A 17727-nucleotide genomic window follows, 5' to 3' on the forward strand; every position below is an offset into this window, starting at 1 on the left:
TTGACTCCATCTGTGTTTGATAGCTGATATCATTAAGTGGCTCGTACGTTGTCACGGGACAAACTGGGGAATGGCAGTGGGGGATTTGGTTTGAAGTGTGGTTTCTTATTATTACTGATGAAACAAGCCTACAGTACAAAGACCTGAAGCGCGCTGAAGGAAAGATAGGTATCTGCGAGGATGTAATGTTACACTGACAAACATGGCACCGCATTTATCTGCATCCTGAGATATGTTTTACTGTAAGACACAGAGTCCTGTGTACAGATATGCAATCTTATGAATCCGTCTAAAGTGTATGGAACACTTTAAAGTCACAATCAAATCATTTTTCACCTTGCTGGAGAATAATGCTGTATTTCAATTTAACCACTCAACAGGCTGCTGGCAGTATACAAGCCTGTTTCTTTATATAGGCTCTGAAAGCACAATCACTAATTTTCTAACAGGAGTGCAAACAAATAACAACAACAACAACAATAATAATAATAATAATATAAAGATAGACGCAAAAGGTTGAGAAAAAAAATACATGTTTAACTAAGATGCAGTCTATGTAAATTTGATTAAAGGAATACATCACCCACAAAATGACCATTTGTACATCAATTTGTCATGCTGTGTTAACATTGATTGGGGACCACATTTAACGATGGTAAAACTATATCAAACCATCCAAACTCTCACACAACTCGTCCAGTAACATCCAAGTCTCATTTATCCACTCATATGCTCAGTACACACACACGTGCATTTTTGCTAAAAACAATAACATTCAAAACTGAACTGAAAGTGAAACTTATGCTTTCTTCAAAGCCAGAGTCCAACACTGGGATTCTTTTTTAGTGAAACTACATGAACTGAGCATATGACTGGATAAATGTGATGTGTATTACACTGCCAGAGTTTGTAAATGGCTGTTTTTATATAGTTTTGCTGTTAAACATGGTCCCCAACCAATCAATAAAACATTATTTTCTGTGGAATCATGCAAGAAAAACAAAGATTTTTTTTCACATATTCAAGGTAAATCTGCATGACTAATTGATTTACCAATGGTTATTTTGTTGTTGACGTAATCCTATAATTTCAGTTTCAGTTTATTCACAAAACAGTTAGAATATAAGGACAATCATAAGACAAAATGGAGATATGTGGAATGAGACACCCTGATAAGCAATCTGAGGCTTGAGAATATGGGCCAAGACACTAAGCATGAGTATTTAGAATATATGTTCACTAACATGTCTAGATATGAAAAAGTACATGTATTATACAATAATATTTGCAACCTACTTTACACCTAAGACTATTCAGTGACCTTACCAACTAACTACCCTAACTACTAAATGGTCCCAAGACATTTATTCCAGACCTAGTCTACAACTAAATGTAGCTTTTACTATGTGTTTTGTCCTTCCGTATATTGGGTCACTGAAAATGGGCCTTTTGCAAAACTCCGTTGAGGTTGAAGATTTTCAGACATTCCGTTTTGAGTATTGATGTGTAGACTGAGTTTTGAGCTTGTGACGTCAGTGTGTGCACCATGATCTCCTTTGTGAGGCGTCACGAATGAGGCGTCAGAATGTGCAACTAAAGTCCCTGCTCCATAATCCAGCTCTCCTACGACGCAGACTTCCCCGCCAACGTCACTGGCTCTGGACGAGAACCAGTCAGTTAAATCGCTGCCCTGCTTGGCATGCACTTAACAGCACTTCAGTTGTCTTTTTGCGTTTTAATTTCAACAGAATTTTTTTTAAAACTGTGTGAACATGTGGGCCTGATTGTTAACAATAAATTAAATCAGAACCTGGATATTTGTCTGTTTGTTATGTGGATGAATTTGAAGCTATACAAATTGGCAAATGCTAAGGAAGACGTGATTGTGTTTTGATGCAGATCCTGAAATTCTTCCACATTTTTTACATTTTCGAACATTTAAGTTAATTACTTATGAACAAACCGACTTATCTTAACAAAGAAAAAATCACATATAGTATATTGCACAACTGTGTGTATTTTGCTACATACCTGGATCAAAGAGCAGATTGAAAATTTTTGGGCTAAAAAACATTTAATAGCTTTTTATCATTCACTTTCAATCACATACATTTATTAACATTCAGTTTTAGATGGAAATGTGTCAAATTATGGAAACAAGATGCTCTCAGAGTCCCATTTACTTGAAGTAACTTGCATTAAATTGCATTATAATGGATTACAAGAAGATTATATGCTCATCAATATTTCCTTAAAACAAAATCATCATTATCATGAGCTTCAGGAGACTACACTGATTTCTCACGTAATGCCACATAGTGTAGAGCACAGCAAGTTATTTTTCCTCTCGCTGGTTTCATTATATCATGTTCCTGTTGTCATAAATATAACATAGTAAATGCAGTTTTGATGTCTTATAATGCCTTGTTACCAGTTGAGCTAATCTGTCATTTTGTACTCCTCAGCTAAATATACAGAAGGTCAATTGAGCTTATGATTGTGTGATAAACTATTAATTAGACACAAACTCCTCCTCATTTCCTCCCTGTTTACTTATTAAGCTTCTTAATGTCATCTTATGACAGGACATCCAGCCTCGGATGCTGTTAAGACTCTCACGCATTTTATTATGTGCTACAACAAACTGCTCAGTTTGGTTATTGGAGCAATATTACAATACATGCTTATTTTTAGAAAACAGCACAACAGCCTGATGAGGTTTCTTAAACCGGAGCGTTCAGCGTTCCACATTTTAATCACCACTCATCCTTGTCAAATAGGATATACTGCAGCCCCCTCTGCACTGTATCTGTCTCCTACCTCGTCCTCCCACTCAAAATGTCCAAAGACGCGCCGTTGCTCTCATTAGGATGCAGGATGCAGAGAGAAGCCCTGATCTATTCAGAATTGCTCCTACAGGAGCGGGGACCTCCTCCCCTTCAGAGGGGGCCAAGAGCTGCAGATTAAAAGTCACTGTGTTCATCACCCTGCTAAAGCACTCCCATTAACAGACATTACATTACCTACCCCACATGTTCAAATCCCTAACTGGGGGTTTCATACCACTTGTCATTACATGCTGGGATAAAAGTCTTTTTAATGTTAACATCTTCACATTCACTACACCAGCTCTCAACTTCAAATAAAATCCACTTATTACTGTCCGTTCTGTGGCACTGCCTGGTCGGGACGCCGATTTTGTGAACAATTAATCCGTATTTAAGGTTGTTAAGTGTGTTGATACACTCAATTCTTGTGCGCTGAGGGGGAAGCCAAAGCCAGCAGCTAATCAAAATGTCTCTCAGCCATTTACAGAGCAGTGTAAACTGCACAATTTTTGGGTTGCTCTAAAACCTTTTCCCAGTGTTTCTGAGCTGAGCGTTTGTTGCTCCCAGCTGTTTTGGAGAGGAGGACTTGGTTCAGCATTTCTGTGTTTCATGCTGCCCTCGCTTTCCTTTTTTTTCCACTCAGGAGAAAGCACGAGTGTGTGTGGGTTCTTTCTTTCAGGAGGTCAAACTGTGGCGTGTCATCTCTGGCTCCATGTGATTGTTTGTGTGTGTGTTTGGTGACATTTTTGTGATAGGGTCAGCCTATGCTGCATTCAGTGTGTGTATCTCATGATAAAAAGTTATATGTGTGAGAGTACAAGCTACAGAGTTCTGTGTTTAAGTGCATGTACCACGTCTATGAGCAGTGGTGGGTTGCTTTAAAAATGTGCTTCTTTACAAACAGGAGCACAAACCAAGAAAATGACAACTTCCTCCTCCCAGAATACATTCAGGTTCAAAGATAAAGGTAAGAAAAAAATTATATCAGATTTGCTTACAAACATAAATTTGTCATCAGTTATCTTGAATTATCTTGTGAAATTCTCACTTCATTAGTGTAATCCATTGATTTTTCCACGTGTATCCCTTTGCTCTGCTGCTAACACAACAGGATGCATTTGTTGAGACAGAAAAACTATTTTGGATAAAACTGGAGATAGGTGTTTTTCCTTCACTGACACTCCTTGGATTATTGATGCTTTGAAGTGATTTTCTACAATCACTTATGATAATACTTAAGTTTATTAGTAGCATAACAATAGTTGGCTGTCAGGTTCACATTCTACTTTTAACTAAGTATATATTTGCTTCTCCTGGGTTGGATTTTCTGACGAACTGCTGCTGCTTGTGTGCTGTTTGGCAGCTAACTATCAAATCTCACATTTCGGAGCATCTCATTAGCACGTGAAAGCATCATCAAGTCAACGATAAGTGTTCCAAAGGACTTTGCACTTAAAACTGAATTGCCATAAAACAATAACGTGGCATTCATAAACATGAAAAAAAGATATATTCACTGTGATGAATTAGTTTTGGTACAACAGGGAAATCTTTTTACATCATACTGAAATCAAACTAATGCATAGAGAATGTTTTGCAGCCACACACACAGAATATGGGGCTGGGTAATTACAGCAATTACAAATACTCCTACACAGACATTGAAAAATACAAATATTTGACTAAAACACATTGTTTGTGCTGTGCTGAATTTAATATTCAGCGTCATTTTAGACAGAGAGTGTCTCTAGAGGAGCATTTAAAGATTCTGAACCTTAAGAGTCACATTCTGCCTTTTTGCTCATTTATTTGTGTTTAATGCACTGCTGAGGGGGATTTATAGTGTGCACTGTTTAGGTGGTGCAGTGCAACAGAGTGTGCACTCTTATTATTAAGTATAAATCTAACAGTTGGAGGCTGGTGTGCTGCACATCCACATACCAGGACACAGCTCGCTGATTCTCTAATTGGAGCGGGGAACTCGCTTAGTTTCGACAACGCTGTGCAACAGCAACACTTTGAGTTAACAGGTGCAGTTTTTTAAGTTTAACACAAAGTCTCACTTCCATCACAAACACATACTCAAACAAACCGCTCCATCTAAACACCGTAACAGTGCAAACACACCTGTTTGTAATCACGATATCATTACAAGTATTACTTTACTCCCCAAGGTCAAGGTCAAGGTCATCAGTATAGGACTGAGTTGTGGCTTCGCCTCATGCTCCACATTTAAGTTAAAGAGATGAAAGGAAAGGCGTGAAATGTTGAAAACAACAACAATAAGAATTTTTTTTTTTTAAAAACAACATAAACTATAAAATTCAAGGACAAGCAAGCAATTCTGTAAAATACGTATTAGAAAACACTATACTATATACTGAATACAAATATGGCAAGTGCCATAGCTGTATATTTCAAGGGGGGAGGGGCGCAGGGGACACATGTCCTTCAATATTTAGAACATGAGCAATTGTCTCCCCTGATAAAAACATGTGAGCAGCAGAGGATTTTTATTTTGACCCAATTAAAGACATTTACACCACACATTGATGCAAAAGAGCCACATATCAGTGCATAACAATTCACCAAAATGCATTAAATTAGCAGGATTGGCAGACACCAAACCTTCCGTTTCATATGTCTCCCCAACACTGAAACTACGCCCATGAGAAGTGCAAAGACTGTGAGAACACAATACAAATATGGCATGAAAGTCTTATGGTATTGTCATGTTGCTGTACATTGTGGCATGCTGCACTGATTGGATGAGATTAAAGATATGCAAAAGAAGAAAGAGTTGTGCAACATCAGCAGTGCTCTGCAGCAACAGATCTTACACTGCAACTGGGCTCTGTGTTTAATTAGGACTTCAGAGGTGAAAAAAGGGAGAATAAACATTCAGACAGTGTGGTGCAACATGTGGAGCAGAGGTGGATGTACGCTTTAATTAAATGTCCATCTGTCTGTGCATCTCCAGCTCCATGACTGTACACAGCACCTTACAGTTTTATGTAGAAATGGCTGTCTTTTTACAAACAAACAAACAAACAAGCGTGTGCATGCATGCGTGATAAGCAACACTCTCTTGGCCCCCATCCATTCAGGCCTCGCCCCAGCCTTCTCTATGAGTGACACACTGACTAATACACAGACAGATAAACACTCAGACTGACAAACACGATAAGGCTTTGCCCACGAAACACTGACACGGACTGACTGATGGACGTCTCCATGGAGACCAGTCACCAAGACTGACACAATGTCTCTCGCAGCCGAGCGCCGTGCCAGCTAAATCGGAGAGGTGAGGGAGAGAAACGAAAAAGAAAGGGAGAGAAAAGGAAGAGATAAAGAGTGGAAACGCACTGTGCAGCACCAGAATGATCACAAAGCAGCGCTGAAATATTCCAGCGTCTGCGTGGATGCAGTGCAGATGTGGTCTAACGGGCCACGTGATCGTCTTCCCTGCCCTTCGATCTGCTCCTCTCACACCTCAGTCTCACCCCATCACTCACACCTCTCCATCACTTTTTCCTCCTTTTCACTCCTCTCCCCTTCGCCTCATCCCCGCGTTCTCCTCCGCGTCTGCTCCTCTCTTCGCCTTCCCCTTTCCTTTCCTACACCTAAGGCTTGTTTATTTCCACACCTCACCTCCTCTGCTGATTTCTCCACCCTTCTCCTCTCTGCGGGTTCTTCTCTCCACCCCTCTCTCTCTCTCTCTCTCCCTCTCTCCCACGCTGTGCGAAATGGAAGCTCTCACAGAGACCTGAGGTTGCCATAGTAACCTGCCATAGTAACCACTCACCATCTTGCGTGTCTCCGTCACGTCGGCGGGGGCTCGGGGCGTCCGCGGCCCTGCTCTGCAGCTCCCAAAGCGGGGCGTCAGTTCAGTAAACCCTGCAGTGTGATGGAAAAGTCCCTGCATCCAATCTGCTTTTGCCTCACAAAACTTCCAAATGACAACGTTTCTGAGGGACGCAGTGACTGATAACTGACAAAACAACCGTTACCTGCAGGTCAGTTTGATGTATTATTAGACGCAGGTCACCACAGGCACACAGCACAGAGGAAAACTGGCTCTGATTGCTCCAAATAAGCCTCTCTCCATTTAAATAGAAGGATGTAATTAGGACTCACTTTGACTTCAGGTGTGGCAAATAGTACGCCATACCACACCAATTAACAGCCATTGTTTCAATAGTCCACACAGGGAAATCTGAGCCTGAAGGCCTCACCGCTGCACCACCCAACCCAAAGCTACCACAAGAGAAAAGTGCAAGAGGGGCAAAATATATAAATAAACTAGTACAACTGAGTCAACATTCTACATATACCGCGGAGAGTCCAGGGACTGGGAAAACAAACAGTGAAAGCATGTATGGGTTCACGTGATGGCACCGAGAGTAATCGTCCTAACCATGCGGCCGAATCTGTGATTTATCACAGCGATGGCGCGTAGCTTCGCTAACTACCTCCTCTGTGGCTCTTAGCGGCCTCCAGGGACGACTGCTGGCATGTCTCATCGCCCTCTTCTGGAGCCACCATCTCACCGTGACATCAGCGCCACACCCCCTCACCCCCCTCCTCCACTGCTGCCCCTAAAAATACGACAACCTCCAACCAGATCCAAAAAGGACGTTTGATTACATGTCATCTTGTGCGACAGTGCGCCCACGCTTCTCTCCAGGTGTCTCATCGTGATCTCTCAGAGCGCCGTGGAAACCAAACCTGTCTGTGTCAGGCTTGAATCACAAGGAGTGAAAAAAAACAACAACAAGAAGGCAAAAAAAAAAAAAACCTGTTAAGCATCACACTTTGGTCATCAGGGTTATAATTTCATGTTTACTGCTCTCATGCACTATCTGTTTCTTGCCATCTACATCATCAATATTTATACTGTCATCATCATCAGCATCAGTATGCCACTACAGCCTCCAGCCAGCGCAGCCAGTCAGTGAGGCAGACAGAGGAAAGGCCCCAGCCTGACTCTGCAATGCTGTATTGAGCTCTTATGCCATCACTGACCCGAAACAAACTCCCTCAAGACTCTGTGCCTAGATGCAGCCAAGCCGGCAGTGGCTGCAAAGCATGGTGATGGTCACTGAGGCCTGACCGCCTTCATTACCCAATCACATTTACTAATACTTAATCTAACCAGGAGACGATAATATCTCTTCTCTTTGCCAAACTCAATATCAGACACGCAGGGCTGACCGCTCTCTCTGGCCAGCTCATTTCAAACAGCATAAAGTCTCCTGACTGTTTCCGTCTCTCCAGTTTCAGCAATGCCTCGTGAGCAAGGAGCTACTTTCGACCATCTTCACAAACACACGATCGGATATTTGGTCGAGCACCGCCGGACAGCGCAATCACAAACTCATGAGGAGGGAAGGGAAAGGGATCGCCTCAGTCCATTTTTCAGGCATCCCTCTCCACTTTAGGTCATGATGAGAATATATTCCCCAGGGGAAATCTCACCATTTCTAATTATGTCAATTCAATGGATTATGGCATTCATTTTGTGTCATTAACCATTGCCTTTCTTCCAACTATTATTCAATAATTAATGCCCGGACAGTCATCATGATCCCCCAAGGGCCAACACCCAGGCCTGGACGGGAGACTCAATCAAACCAATCACGGCTAATTATATCCACCCCGCCATCATAGGCGGCTTAGCATTTCTGCTGGGTCAGTGCTCATGCACTCTCAGCCCCCTGGTTACTGAGATTCAAATTGTGCCATATCATGCGCAAAAACAGAATCTCAGATCTCCGTCCTGGGGTTCATGCCTGGCGCAAGCACGTGGGGTCTGGCAGGGGCATTTGTGATATGATCCCAGCGTCTCAGATGGGGGGGCTCGTCATCGTGCTGCATTATTAAGGGACAGCCGGAGGTTGTTCCCACAATTTTCAGCCTCTCATGGCTGATCAGCGACTCTCCCTTCACCCTTCAACCTGTGTACATCAGCAAGTCGTGCAGCCATCAATCAACAGCACCCTCGCCCTGTGAAGAGATCAGCGACCAGCTTGCCCTGATTAGAGCAGTTTTAGTGTCATCTATAATCTCCGTCTCTCTCTCTCTCTTGCGCTGCCATACACAGAAATGCGTGTATGTGCATAAACACATAAGCATGCACAAACAGACGCTCACACAGACACCAAATTTAGGGCAACAGTTACTCTCTTTGCATCCTAATGTAGCAGCAGAGACGTCCCTCGGAATTAATGCAGTCCTTTGTCCTTTTAGGTACAGTAAGGGGACGAGGAAAGGCAAACTACTTTAACCAGATTGAAAGCATCCTGGCTCCATTTGATGCACAAATCACTGACATTGGGCAATATTTTAGGGGGTAATCGTTTATATGCTGGACTCCGCTCGTGCCCTTTCCCACCTCGTGTGTTTGTTTTTGGGAGGATTTGCTTTGACTTTTTCACATCTCCTCTGGAAATAATCCGCAATGGCTCCACAATTCCAACAGCGCTGGAGCAGTGGGGGGGCTGAGCATTATCTCAAAGTCACACCTTCCCTCTAGGCCAGGTGTGCAGGTGTAATTTACCATGTCCCTGTTAACCTGCTTGCTTGTTTTCATCAAGCTCATCGGCCATGCATAAGTGGTGTGCCTCGGAAATTAAAGAGCAGCCTGGCCTGATTCCTCAAATGACTGGAATCGCTCAGCCGGGGCTTAATTTGCGACACAGGAAGGAGTCAGCACTCGATTTTGTGGGACACATGTGACTTATGTGTTCAAATTGACGGTTGACAGTTAAAATTAGTAAGATGGCCGGATGTTTTCTTTGCTGTTTTTGGAAGTGTTTAAATTGGTGGAAAAGTTCAAGATTCTTTGTGTCTTCCACAGTAGCTCAGCTGCTAAGGAATTAAAAGTGGATCTATTGTATACGTAACTGTTAAAAGGATGCTGGATGATTTCAGCTTTCTCACATTCAGACATATTAGAATTATAGACCACAACAAAGAGCTTGAAGCCACCAGTGGAACAGTCTGTTACAGGTGCACAATCCTTACAGGAGGAATAAACTGAATAAAACATTCCTCCAGCATCCCATTAACTAATCTCTGTTAACCTTTCCTTGTGAATCATGACATTGTTCAATTTTAATAATATGCATATTAGGTCAAGAGGTGTCATGACTTTGATCCTTCAGGACTTAAAAGGAAATATGACAGAAGTTGTGCAATACTTTCCCTCCACTTCCAGGCCTTTACTAATTCAGTACATCTGAATTTCTCTGCCACCAAATTCCCAAGAACAAGACTTGTAGGACTTCACATCCGTCTGTCCCTAAAACAACATCACAAATGCTGAATAGACCATTTTCTTGTTTTCCTTTGAGTGGCTGCATTCTCATAAATGGCTGCCTTTTAGCAGCCTGGCCCACTCTGAATTCGTTTTCGGCTTAGGTAAGGCTTCCGTCGGGGGAGTGGGAGGAGGGCAGCGACAAAGTTCAAGACGAACAAATTTCACTGACATTTCGTCCTCGCTTTTGCAGCAGTGAGACGTCTTGATATTTTGAAGCACTGCCCTGAGCTGGAGGACCTTGCCTTTAAATGTGATGTCATGTGACAAGCCTCTCATGAAGCCGGGGCCTTGCAGTGACTGGTGCTGTTGCACACAGTCCATGATCAGCTGGGCGAGAAGAGCTTTACTTCCTTGCTATTGGACATAAAGCCCACAATAGGAGCGGGATAAAATACAAGCGGCATAAAAACTTACCATCCTCTTAAAGTTTTACTCCTGTGGGCCTATTTTGGATCTAATGGAAAGAATATGCTGTGAAGCGAGGGCCCATAAATGGTATGTGTCATGGTCATTCAATTGACGGTTGAGCTTACGATGGTGTGGAGGTTTACAGGTACTGTAACAAGCATTAAATGTAATACCGGCGCATGAATAAAAATCACAGGACATAAAGTGCACCAGCAAAACAGTGGTGATTAATCATCCTGGGGGGGTAACAAAGAATTGAAAATGACACCAGCCGTGTGACAGTGATGTGTCGAATAAAAATGGCTTACAGCATCCTTCTTCCTTCCTCACATGCAAATCTGCTCTCAGTGTTGGAGGGGTCTCTGAGTGCATTACCCCCCTCATCCCTCCTTGTTAGGGCCCATACACACAGCTCAACACTCACCCCCACCCCTCTCTTGTCTAATCCTGCCCCAGTGCCCCACTTCACCTTCCAACACCCCATTAATAACTTATTCTCTCTATCATAAAACTCAGGAGATCATCCAGCTGGTCCACAGCACACACACTGCCAGCAATCTCCTCCCGCCAGTCCCAGCCCGTTCGGATTTCTCTGAAACACTGCACATTAGCATTCAAATCCTCTCATAACCGTATCATTGTGTTGCAGATAGAGGCAGTAGATCTTCATTCATCAGTCCTAATCTATCTGCTCCTTGTTCTCAGCCGGAGGGGCCCCAGGCTCTGACTCAGAGCTTAACCCACCGCGCATAAGCCGCAAGGTGCCTGCGCATTTTTTCCTCCGAATCTGGGGTCATCAGCGGGGGCCAGCGAGGGTAAATGAACCCAAACGCGCAAATTAACACCGCAAACGGGTCCGATTAGGGCGCTTTAATTGAGTATATTTGAGTGAAAGCCGCGTGTTAAACCGGATCAAATAGTAAGCCCTGTCAACAGCTTGTGCTCCGGTGGATGCTCCTCTTATCGCCAAGGTTAGATTAACTTGTATTGACATACAAAGATAAAAAAAAAAGGCTAAACAAAAGATGGGAATGTTAAAAAAGTTTGAATTGTGCATACATCAGAAATCATTCCCTCAGTTTTCTCTTTCTGTCTCTCTCTCTCACACACACACACACACACGTCTGCCTCGTCATACATGTAATTCCTGGATATCAGCCATGCAGTCAGTGAGGAGGCCCTGCACCGGATCACACACGAGGACACTTCACACATCACATCAGGTCAATGAATGCGGATTTCCATCCCAACGCATTTTACTAGTTTGTTGCGCGTGGAGCCAAATGCACAAAACTGTCCGGACGCGCGCGTGCACACACACGCCAGACACAAACAACAAGAATCAGAGCTCGTGAATCTGCATCTGAGAGGATGTCATCGATAGAAACAGTCAGTGATGACAGACTTACCTTGATGGGGTGTGTTTTTTTTAAGGATGTTGCGGTCAAGTCCTGAAACACATCATGCTCAACACGCGCTGGTCGGGTACTCCGAGAGCTCTCACCTTCCCTCAAATAACAGCGTATTCCACTGCAGAGCAGCCGCCGACGCTGTCTTCTTCTCCTCTCCTCTCCCTCCCCTCTCTCTCTCTCTCTCTCCCTCCTCTGTCTCCCTCACTGTTTCTCCCCTCTCTCTCTCTCTCTCTCTTTCTCTCTCTCAGATTGATTCACCCTTTCCAAGTGCTGCGCTGCCACCGCTGGTAATGAGAATTGTCTCAGAAATCTTCAGGTGGATGGAACCACTGGCCGACAGTGAGGGGACGTTACACTGCTGCTGCTGCTGCTGCTGCTGCTGTAGGGACACTGAATATGGAACTTTATTTATTCACTCAATATTTTTACATGCAAAAAAATATTACAATGATGCAGACACATCACCATGGACGTTTCACACATACCCAGACAGCAGCCCATGGCACAAGCCTTAATATCAACAGCCCCAAATAACGTGACACCCTAAACAAATGCATCTAATATAATCATTACCACAATCTTCACAACTGTTATTACTATAATTAGTCAGATGAGCCCACGCTTCCCCTATACAGTCACACAGAGTTGCATCTCAACTGCACATTTCCTTTCTTCAGTTATTTTTGTATTATGTTCCTCACTTACACTCACACACATGTGTCCATATGGTCATATAATCTCTATAATATGATGATGGTGGTGTTTACAGCTTGTTACAGGGAACATTTGCTGCTTGGCCCGTTCCCTTGGCAACGCTCAAGCACACACAGTGCTGAGCCCCACCTGTACAGCACTGCCTCATTGGACTGGGGTCCTGCCTGCCATTGCAGCTCCCCAACATATATAGGGTAGCATATACAGCACAGGTGTGGTGATTGACATGCTGGGACGGAGGGGGATAAGTCAAAGAAGTGAGGATCCAGATTTTTTCCTTAAAGACAAATTATGGGATTGATCTCAAGTGGGAGTTGAGCAGAGGTTCCCCATGGGATGAGAGAAGGAGGGGGTGCATCATTGACGGGGGAGCGAGGTGAGGTTTAAGGTCAGGTTAAGGTTACAGGTGTGATCAGGGTTGAGTTGTCAATCACCTCAGCAGGATATTAACATGAGGATGTAGAGTGGGTGGGTGGTGGAGTGTCCATCAGATAGCAGAGGGGAAGGGGGAGGGAGGGAAGGAGGGAGAAAGAAGTGTGTGTGTGTGTGTGTGTGTGTGTGTGTGTGTGAGTTGGGGGGTGGAGGGTTGGGGGGGGGGGGGGGTTGTTCAGACGGGTGATTAGTGCTGGATTGATAACGTTCTATATCTAGACTCAGAGGATCGCTCTTTCTCACATCCTTGCACCTCAACGCCAGCTCTCCATCACAGGCACGTGTTCTCACACACACTCCTCACACACGTGTCTTCTTTCCAGCTCTGCCATATCACACAAACACACACACTGAGAAGCATGATTTAGATGGGGAACAAGGTAATGACTGACCCCTACATATTCAGTCTGGATGCAGCAACAGGGTGGCCAACCTGTATCTCTCTTATTAAACATTGCACACTGTACACTCTGCATGGCCTTGCCCGCCCTTTTCCACTTTATGCACAATATGTTCTCGCTCACTTGACCCCCCCACAGCCCCCACGCTCTGCAGTGAGGGTCTAGCAGCGTCCACAGCCTGTCCCAGTCCTCTGTAATTCCAACAACAACGGCTCTCGCTCAGTGCTTTTGCATTGCGTCGCTCCTTCCTCTCTTTCTCTCCTCTCTCTCCTCTCCCCTCCCCTGCTGCCTTCCTGCCTCCCTCCCTCTCTCTCTCTATTAAATTTCCAGTCACACAACAGTGCAGTGGATATCCCTCCCTCTCTCTAACTCTCACACACTCTCCTCCGCCACATCCCCTCCCTCCTTCCCTCTCTTGCACATACATACCTCTGTAGTCTGTGGAGGTGTTGTCGTCGTCCTGGATCTCTCCCTATCGCTTGCTCTTGATATTGACTGTTCTCTCCCTCCTTTACTTTGAACCTCTCAATCTCGTTCACTCTTGATACAAGGCTGCTCTCTTTTCACCTCCAGTTGTCTCATCTCCCTCCCCCTGTCTCTCCCTTTTCTCCTCTCCCCCTCTTGCCTCATTATTTAAAAGAGCCCCCTCACATTTCCTCCTCTTCCTCCCCAACCCACTCTGTTTGTATCTCTGTACTGCAGTGTCTGCTCAGGCTATATGGTGAGGAGTATAACCTCCCCTCCCTCCCCTTCCTCACTGTGGTGGGTGTGCAGGGCTCGCTCCATCAGGCCAGCCTTTAACTGACTGATTGAGTGGACACCACAGGCCGATGAATGAATAAAGATGGGAGCCACTGTGAGGATTAATGCGCCTCATATGAAGACAGAAAGCTTGCCATCTAGTATTTCTGCCTCTGCCCTGTGGACGAGGCTGCTCTCTCCTCCTGCGCTCTGTCTTGTGTTGCTGTGCGTTATGCTGTGCTGGCATATTGGTTGAGAGACATGCAGGCGCTCTCTTTTGCCCTGGGTTATGTTCAGGTCCCGGGGCCTCAGTGGCAGTTGCTGCGCTAGGGTGAAACCTCTGCCATCTCCGTGCTGTGCTGGAATGGCATGGCGAGAGGAAGTGGGGCAGATACGCCGGTGGTGTTGAGAAGACGCCGCCTGCCTTTCTCCTCCTGCCGTTTCTGCATCTCCCCCCCTCCTTCCGCACACGCTATCTCAAGACTGAACTCTCCACAGCCTCCGAGGCCCTAACTGAGCCCTGATCCGTATCTGATGGTGAAACAGCACGCCACCGGCTGCAGAGATTCCAACCTGTGTGATACCAAATTGAACACTCGGGCTGTCGTGACTAGCAAGCAAGGGTTGAACGCTCTAACGCTTGTGCCTGTGTACACCCTGAAACACTGTGTTTTCACCCACAGAGAAAGAAGCTCTTTTAAACACAGAGTTAACCAAGCTTGTATCTCCACCACTAAAGCCAATACTCCTCCCTTATCACAAACAGCCCTATCTGGCAACCGCATCCATTAGGCCCCGATAGTACCATTGATCTTCCCACACCCAAGCCAAGTGGACCTCAACCACCAGCCCCTGAAGACAAATCCAATTTTAGGTGTTATATGCTCCTCCGACCCGCACCCTCCTCTTAATCTCTCCATGTGCAGGCTAAACTCATCTACCGCCACCACCATCACAACACATTCACTCTCTGTGTGGCGAGGCTTAATAATAAGACTGTCTCTCCTGCTCCTCCGTCGCTCGCTCCTGTCAACACCTCCTCCGGCAGGGCGTAAAACAAACTCTGCCCCCAGGCCTATAAACCCCATTATGCTGAGCAGCACTTCTGCCACCAGGCTGTATAATCTTCATCTCTAGCCCACAGCCTTCCCTAACTGGCCCTCGAACTGGTCCACTGCTTCCTTCCTCATAGTGACAACAGGCGGGGACAACAACCAAGATGCACCACGACCAACACGTAGCAAACCACCCTGGCCCAAACCGCTCTGCGGCAAGAGAGCAAAGAGCAGTCACAGCTCAGACTTTGGTCATATGTGAGGACGTGTTCAGGGAAGTAATGGGCAAGGTTAAGTGCACTTAAAGTATTTAATCACATTGTTAATGCAAATGTCATAAATCTATATGAGTCAAATACATTAAAGGAAATTTCCATACCCAGAAGCTTTGTATTGAGATGTTTAATGCATGACAGGAGTTATTTTGTCCTACCTGCTTATTTTACATCTTTTTCAGTTCGTGATTTCCATCCCTGTGTCCTGACTGCATATTGTATACTAATACTTTAAAGTATAGATTTTGTACAACTGATTTTGGCGATTAGAATACGTAGAAATCAGGGTCTTTTTTATGTATTGGAGCCAACAGTCTTCAATCAAACTTTGGTGCACTTTTTCAAAATTTCAATCAGAGCTTCAGTGTGTAGGATTTAGGGAGACATATTGGAAGAAATATAATATAGGCTAATATAAAATAATATAATATAATAAGTATGTTTTCTTTAGTGTATAATAACCTGAAAATACCAATTATGTTTTTGTTACCTTAGAGTGGGCCATTTTTTATCAAAATAGGAAGCAGGTCTTCATCTACGGAGATTCCCATGTTGCACTGCCATGTTTCTACAGTAGCCCAGAATGGACAAACTCAACACTGGTTCTAGATGGCGCCATTCATGTTTTTGCGTCAGCCACTGTAGTTAGCAGCCCCTACGCATCAACATCGTCTGAATAATACCGATTTTTTTAAATGTGAAAATGCTTTTTTCAGTGATTTTCCTGGTTTTAAATCACTGGGTCCGTTTGTTTTAGAGAGGAGGAGACCTCTGTGAGTAATTCTGCTCCCGATAAAACCCTCCATATAGTGATGTACACATCGACCCACAGCCCACTGGTCCTGTGAGCTGTGGGCGAGTTAGCCTACGGGTCCTACGGGGTCAGCAGGTTGGGTACGGGTGTTAGAAAATAGTGCAGGTTTCAAGCGGGCGGGTCATGGAGTCACAAAGCAGCGTTCTTAATAAGTTATTAATAGCCTAAGTTACAGAAACATTGTGTAATAATCCAACTTCCACATTTTCCTCCATTCATAAGCCTCACCGCTAGACGCCACAAAATCTCCCTAAATCTTACGCACTGAACCTTTGAATGTTTTTAATGGGATTTTTTTTCTTAAGCTATCACCAGTGCCTGCACCCCGTTGTTCACAGTATATTCCATTTATTAGTAGGTCATCATTTCCTGTGTGGGATAGTTCTATCAACACCACAAATCAACCAACTTTTGTATGCATGCCTGGATTGTTAAGAATACTTGAATTAGCCATTTGTCCGGTTTAAAATGTGGTTCAAATATTAAAACATTCAGAGCACCAGGCTTTGTTTCAGAAGAGCCTGCCTGAACTTGTTGCATTATGGAGTGCAGGTGTATGTGAAGTGACTATAGAAATGGATAGTTACAGCAGCAGAATGAGTGTTGCTGCATTGCATTTTGGTCTACAGAGATGAAAACATCAGGCTCTGGGGGTAAAATTGGTCACCATGGGGAAAACATTTGTCATAAATATTTCAACCTTACAGTGCAGATGCAGACAGAACGAGCTTTGGTGTAGAAGGCACACTGGTTTCAACTTCGTTTTATTGGCTATTTTTTCGTGCTACGCAAATAGAGTTCTAGAAATTAGATCAATTGCTACTAAGCAGAGTGCATTTATATGTCTTGAGTTTGTAACTTATTGACTTGACTACACGAATTTGCTCCTGATGATGGTGAAGTTTGCCTCGATTATAAGATAAAATAATTGCTGATTATGAGAAATGTATAGCCCTGGAACCAGACGAATCTGTGAGCTTGTATTATTTGCTCTGTTAGATTCATAATTCATATTTGTGATTTGGTCTGGTAATGTCAGGTTAAGAAATTGTTATAGTAGTATCCGAAACCTGTGAGATTTTTCTGAAACAAAACTTTGAATGTGCCCATTCCAAAGGTCATGCCATGGAAAGTAATACACTTTTGTGAGTCTTTTAACATTTGTGGCACAGTTAACATAGTAGGTTGTGAAATATCTTAAGTTGTTACTAAGTTACTTCAATTTGAAAATTATTATTTTGTAATTGTTTCACTTTGTGTCATTCGACCCTGAATTATGAAACTGTGGAGTTTTCTCTTACGTCTATCACAAAAAAACCCAAAAAG

General features: G+C 43.9%; 1 protein-coding gene across 1 annotated transcript in view; it reads right to left on the reverse strand.

Moving 5' to 3' along the window:
* lrrc4ba (leucine rich repeat containing 4Ba) overlaps window positions 1–12141 on the reverse strand; it is a 39727-nt gene extending 27586 nt beyond the window's left edge. Inside the window, exon 1 of the mRNA XM_050070146.1 lies at window positions 11967–12141. The gene's annotated coding sequence lies outside the window, so the exon portion shown is untranslated. The remainder of the gene's footprint in view (window positions 1–11966) is intronic.
* Between the last annotated feature and the right edge of the window lie 5586 nt (window positions 12142–17727).

This window comes from Epinephelus moara, chromosome 18 (assembly GCF_006386435.1).
Source record: "Epinephelus moara isolate mb chromosome 18, YSFRI_EMoa_1.0, whole genome shotgun sequence".
Lineage (NCBI taxonomy): Eukaryota > Metazoa > Chordata > Actinopteri > Perciformes > Serranidae > Epinephelus > Epinephelus moara.